The sequence below is a fragment of the Anoplopoma fimbria genome, unplaced genomic scaffold (genome assembly GCF_027596085.1).
Source record: "Anoplopoma fimbria isolate UVic2021 breed Golden Eagle Sablefish unplaced genomic scaffold, Afim_UVic_2022 Un_contig_9790_pilon_pilon, whole genome shotgun sequence".
Classification (NCBI taxonomy): domain Eukaryota; kingdom Metazoa; phylum Chordata; class Actinopteri; order Perciformes; family Anoplopomatidae; genus Anoplopoma; species Anoplopoma fimbria.
The window spans coordinates 25,628-32,061 of record NW_026554162.1 but is presented as its reverse complement, the minus strand read 5'-3'; the positions used below and the strand labels follow the sequence as shown (position 1 = coordinate 32,061).

The following is a 6,434-nucleotide window of genomic DNA, read 5'->3' as shown; positions in this document are numbered from 1 at the left end:
TGGAGGAGGATGAAGATGGAGGAGGAGGATGAGGAGGATGAAGATGGAGGATGGAGCAGGATGAAGATGGAGGGAGGAAGGGAGGAGAGGAGGAGGATGAAGATGGAGGAGGAGGAGGAGGAGGAGGATGAAGATGGAGGAGGAGGATGAAGATGAAGATGGAGGAGGATGGATGGAGGAGGATGAAGATGGAGGGAGGATGAAGATGGAGCAGGATGAGGAGGATGAAGATGGAGGAGGATGAAGATGGAGGAGGAAGATGAAGATGGAGGACAGGAGGATGAAGATGGAGGAGGGATGAAGATGGAGGATGAAGATGGAGGAGGAGGAGAAGATGAAGATGAGGAGGATGAAGATGGAGGAGGAGGATGAAGATGGAGGAGGAGGATGAAGATGGAGGAGGATGGAGGAGGAGGATGAAGATGGAGAGGAGAAGTGAAGATGGAGGAGGATGAAGATGGAGCAGGGGATGAGGAGGATGAAGATGGAGGAGGAGGATGAAGATTCCGGAGGAGCTTGGATGGAGTGTGGAGTGATGAAGTGTGTGGAGGATGGTGGAGTGTGGAGGAAGATGGTGTGAGGAGGATGAAGTGCGTGTGCGTGATGAGGTGCGTGTGCGTGTGTCTGTTTACATCCCAAGGGTACATCCAAGTCTCGTAGCTGCATCCCCGTTTCCTTCACTTGCATCTTTTCCTTGTGAGGAGAGAGGAAACCAGGAAACCATGCGAGAGGAGAGGAAACCAGGAAACCATGCGAGGAGAGGAAACCAGGGAAACCATGCGAGGAGAGAGGAAACTAGGAAACCAGGCGAGGAGAGAGGAAACCAGGAAACCAGGCGAGAAGAGAGGAAACCAGGAAACCAGGCGAGGAGAGAGGAAACCAGGAAACCAGGCGAGAAGAGAGGAAACAAGGAAACCAGGCGAGGAGAGAGGAAACAAGGAAACCAGGCGAGGAGAGAGGAAACTAGGAAACCAGGCGAGGAGAGAGGAAACCAGGAAACCAGGCGAAAGAGAGGAAACCAGGAAACCAGGCGAGGAGAGAGGAAACGAGGAAACCAGGAAACCAGGCGAGGAGAGAGGAAACCAGGAAACCAGGCGAGGAGAGAGGAAACGAGGAAACCAGGCGAGAAGAGAGGAAACGAGGAAACCAGGCGAGGAGAGAGGAAACCAGGAAACCATGGGAGGAGAGAGGAAACGAGGAAACCAGGCGAGGAGAGAGGAAACCAGGAAACCATGGGAGGAGAGAGGAAACGAGGAAACCATGGGAGGAGAGAGGAAACCAGGAAACCAGGGAGGAGAGAGGAAACGAGGAAACCAGGCGAGGAGAGAGGAAACCAGGAAACAATGTGTTTTAAGAGAGACGTCCTTTCCTCTGAAGCGTCACGTGAAACGTCTGTTTCTGATGACGAGACCGCTGATCACTATGATCTATATGATCACTATGATCACTATGATCTATATGATCTATATGATCACTATGATCTATATGATCACTATGATCTATATGATCACTATGATCACTATGATCTATATGATCACTATGATCACTATGATCTATATGATCACTATGATCTATATGATCACTATGATCTATATGATCACTATGATCACTATGATCTATATGATCACTATGATCTATATGATCTATATGATCACTATGATCACTATGATCTATATGATCACTATGATCTATATGATCACTATGATCACTATGATTTATATGATCACTATGATCTATATGATCACTATGATCTATATGATCACTATGATCACTATGATCTATATGATCACTATGATCTATATGATCACTATGATCTATATGATCACTATGATCACTATGATCTATATGATCACTATGATCATATGATCACTATGATCTATATGATCACTATGATCTATATGATCTATATGATCACTATGATCTATATGATCACTATGATCTATATGATCACTATGATCTATATGATCACTATGATCTATATGAATGATGACACACAGTGATCAATTCTGACAGAGGAGACCTGGAGGAACCCTGTGTGTATGTTTGTGTGTGTGTGCTGACCTTCACTGAGGTCAGAGGTCACCCTGAGGTCACTCACATGGTGACCTGCTGTCCCAGTAAAGGACGGTTATTATTATCATTATTATTATCATTATTATTATCATTATTATTATTATCATTATTATTATTATTATCATTATTATTATTATCATTATTATTATTTATTATTATCATTATTATTTATTATTATTATTATTATCATTATTATTATTTATTATTATTATCATTATTTATTATTATCATTATTATTATCATTATTATTATTATTATCATTACTATTATTATTATCATTATTATTATCATTATTATTATTATCATTACTATTATTATTATCATTATTATTATCATTATTATTATTATTATCATTATTATTATCATTATTATTATTATTATCATTACTATTATTATTATCATTATTATTATCATTATCATTATACTTATTATACTTATTATCATTATTATCATTATTATTATTATCATTATTATTATCATTATTATTATCATTATTATTATTATCATTATTATTACTATCATTATTATCATTATTATTATTATCATTACTATTATTATTATCATTATTATAATTATTATAATTATTATTATTATAATCATTATTAATAATTATGACTGAAACACAACATCTGGTCTCTTCGTGGACATACACTTCACAGGTCTTAATCTCTTTACGTCCATATGTTCATGAATAACGTCTCCATGTTTCTGGGATCAGTTTATTTTATACTACAACTCCCAGAGTGCATTTCACAAACAAACAGCCAATCACAGAGCTGTAACGATATCAACGCTCTGCAGCTTCAATTCACTCTATTGATTATTCTGGTTCACCGATGGAGGAATCCAGTAACCATGATGACGTGTGTTTGTGTGTTGTGTTGTGTTGTGTGTGTGTGTGTGTGTGTCTGTGTGTGTGTGTGTGTGTGTGTGTCTGTGTGTGTGTGTGTGTGTGTGTGTTGTGTGTGTGTCTGTGTGTGTGTGTGTGTTGTGTGTCTGTGTGTGTGTGTCTGTGTGTGTGTGTGTGTGTTGTGTGTCTGTGTGTGTGTGTTGTCTGTGTGTCTGTGTGTGTGTGTGTGTTGTGTGTCTGTGTGTGTGTGTGTGTTGTGTGTCTGTGTGTGTGTGTGTTGTGTGTCTGTGTGTGTGTTGTGTGTGTGTGTGTGTTGTGTGTCTGTGTGTGTGTTGTGTGTGTGTCTGTGTGTGTGTGTGTCTGTGTGTGTGTGTGTGTGTGTGTCTGTGTGTGTTGTAGGGTCATGGAGGTCTCTGTCTCACAGCCTCTTCCTGCTGCAGCAGCTCAACGTCCAGAGAGTTCGGGTTCCTGTGTGACTGCACCGTCGCCATCGGGCAACGCTACTTCAAAGCCCACCGAGCCGTTCTGGCTGCTTTCTCCAACTACTTCAAGATGATCTTCATTCACCAGTCCAGGTCTGAGGGTCCCTGTTTCTGTAGACCAGGTCTGAGGGTCCCTGTTTCTGTAGACCAGGTCTGGAGGGTCCCTGTATCTGTAGACCAGGTCCTGATAGTGACTGTAGATCAGGTCTTGATGGTCCCTGTAGCTGTAGACCAGGTCGGGAGGGTCCCTGTAACTTTAGACCAGGTATGGAGGGTCCCTGTAATTGTAGCCCAGGTCCTGATGGTCTCTCTAGCTGTAGACCAGGTCCTGATGGTCTCTCTAGCTGTAGACCAGGTCCTGATGGTCTCTGTAACTGTAGACCAGGTCCTGATGGGCCTCTGTAGCTGTAGACCAGTTACAGTGACTGTGGACCAGGTCCTGATGGTCTTGTTGGTCTCATGTTGTCCTTGTGTCTCCTCAGTGAGTGCATAAAGATCCAGCCCACCGACATCCAGCCGGACGTGTTCAGCTTCCTGCTCCACATCATGTACACCGGCATGTGTCCCAAACAGCCGGTGGACCAGATCCGGTTACAGGACGGCATCAAGTTCCTTCACGCCTACCAGCTGTGCCGGAAACCCGGCGAGGGCACGGCCGACGCCGCGCCGACATGGTCCGCATGTCCAACCTGTACGGGATCCAGATCTCCTCCCAGCTGGCCAACAAGGAGGCAGCCGGCGTCCCAAGACCACCACGGGGTCCCGGGGGCACTGAGGACGGACGCTCCTCCGGCCGGGGGCGGTCCCACTCCCAGCTGGCCTCGCCGTCGGACTGGAGGGGGTCCCCCTCAGACCGCCAGGCCTCCGCGCTACGCAACGTCTGCTCCGTGGCGTCTGGAGACGACTCGGACATCTCCACCCGCATCAAGCAGGAGCGTGTGGAGGAGGAGGAGGGGGAGGATGGTGAGGGGGAGGAGGGTCCAGGGGGGTCTCAGGGGAGCAGCCCCGTCAGAGCCTCCTGTTCAAAGACCGGGACCTGGTCCTGCTGTGTCCCCGCTGTGGGGAGCGCTGCTCGTCCCCGAGGACCTGCGGAGCACCTGTTCAGCCTCCACTGCGCCCCGGCTGATGGAGGAGCTGGACGGCGGCGTGGAGGAGGGCCCGGCGGGGGTCCAGCTGGACTCCGGGTGTCTGGAGGAGGCGCTGAGACAGAGCCAGGCACTCGCCAACCAGCTGGCTTTAGAGCTGAGGAGGAGCAGGGGGGGGTCGGGGGGGCAGCCCGACGCCGCCGGGCCCCGCCCCCCCCCGGCGACGTAAGGTGGCCTGCGCCGTCTGCAGCCTGCGGTTCCCCCACCGGAGCCAGCTGCAGGAGCACATGTACACGCACACCGGCAAGCCCCCGCTACCACCGCTACCACCGCCTGCAGCCAGCTCTTCCAGGCCTCCGCCCACTTGCGAGGGCGGAGCCACGGAGCCGGGGCGGAGCTTCATCCGGTGCCGCCGGCGCTTCCCGAGGAGGTCAACAGGGACACGCAGGACAACGGCAGCTCCTGCTACTCGCTGGACTCCGAGGTCTCCCAGGAGAGCGCAGACGCCGTGCCGGTGGAGTGATCCGGTACCTGTGCAGGTGTACCTCTGCAGGTGTACCTGTGCAGGAGTACCTGTGCAGGAGTACCTGTGCAGGCGTACCTGTGCAGGAGTACCTGGGAAGGTGTGTGGGAGTCACGTGATCGTAGGGAGGACAAGTTTTACTTCATCAATTCTAGGACTGAGAATCGTCGATCCACAGGAAACTAATCAGCAACTATTTATAAAAACGATGAATCGAGCTTTTTTAAGAAAACAAATCTTCGGTTTCTTGTGAATATTTTCTGTTTTTTACGAAGACGTCCTGCGGATAATTTTCCTGGCCATTCATGTTTGTTTCTGAATCCTGATCTTCCCGACTCACCAGCGGACAGTGAACGCCTCAGTGACGATGAGTTCAAATGCTCCTTTAATGTAAGGTTCAGTGTGTCGTCGTGTCTTTAGACCCAGAAGACTTTTATTGTGAAAAGACGCAGCAGTGCCTTCCTGTGGTGGTGTCATGGTTTCATGGTGTCATGGTTCCATGGTTCCATGGTTTCATGGTGGTACATGGTTTCATGGTGGTGTCATGGTTTAGTTTCATGGTTTCATGGTTTCATGGTTTCATGTTGTCATGGTGGTTTCATGGTTTCATGGTTTCATGGTTTCATGGTGTCATGGTGTCATGGTTTCATGGTGTCATGGTTTCATGGTGGTTCCATGGTTCCATGGTGTGATGGTTTCATGGTGTCATGGTTTCATGGTTTCATGGTTTCATGGTGTCATGGTGTCATGGTGTCATGGTTTCATGGTGTCATGGTTTCATGGTGGTTCCATGGTTCCATGGTGTGATGGTTTCATGGTGTCATGGTGTCATGGTTTCATGGTGGTTCCATGGTGTGATGGTTTCTGGTGTCATGGTTTCATGGTGTCATGGTGTCATGGTAGTTCCATGGTGTGATGGTTTCATGGTGTCATGGTTCCATGGTTTCATGGTGGTTGCATGGTTCCATGGTGTCATGGTTTCATGGTGGTTCCATGGTGTGATGGTTTCATGGTGTCATGGTTCCATGGTGTCATGGTTTCATGGTGGTTCCATGGTGTGATGGTTTCATGGTGTCATGGTTTCATGGTGTCATGGTGTCATGGTAGTTCCATGGTGTGATGGTTTCATGGTGTCATGGTTCCATGGTTTCATGGTGGTTGCATGGTTCCATGGTGTCATGGTTTCATGGTGGTTCCATGGTGTGATGGTTTCATGGTGTCATGGTTCCATGGTGTCATGGTTTCATGGTGGTTCCATGGTGTGATGGTTTCATGGTGTCATGGTTCCATGGTTTCATGGTGGTTGCATGGTTCCATGGTGTCATGGTTTCATGGTGGTTCCATGGTGTGATGGTGTGATGGTTTCATGGTGTCATGGTTCCATGGTTTCATGGTGTCATGGTTCCATGGTTTCATGGTAG

The 6,434-nt window shown here is 47.5% G+C and overlaps 1 pseudogene; it reads left to right on the top strand.

The window, feature by feature from the left end:
- Positions 1-484: 484 nt before the first annotated feature.
- LOC129117021 (zinc finger and BTB domain-containing protein 25-like) lies at positions 485-5,013 on the top strand (annotated as a pseudogene).
- The last annotated feature ends 1,421 nt before the right edge of the window (positions 5,014-6,434 follow it).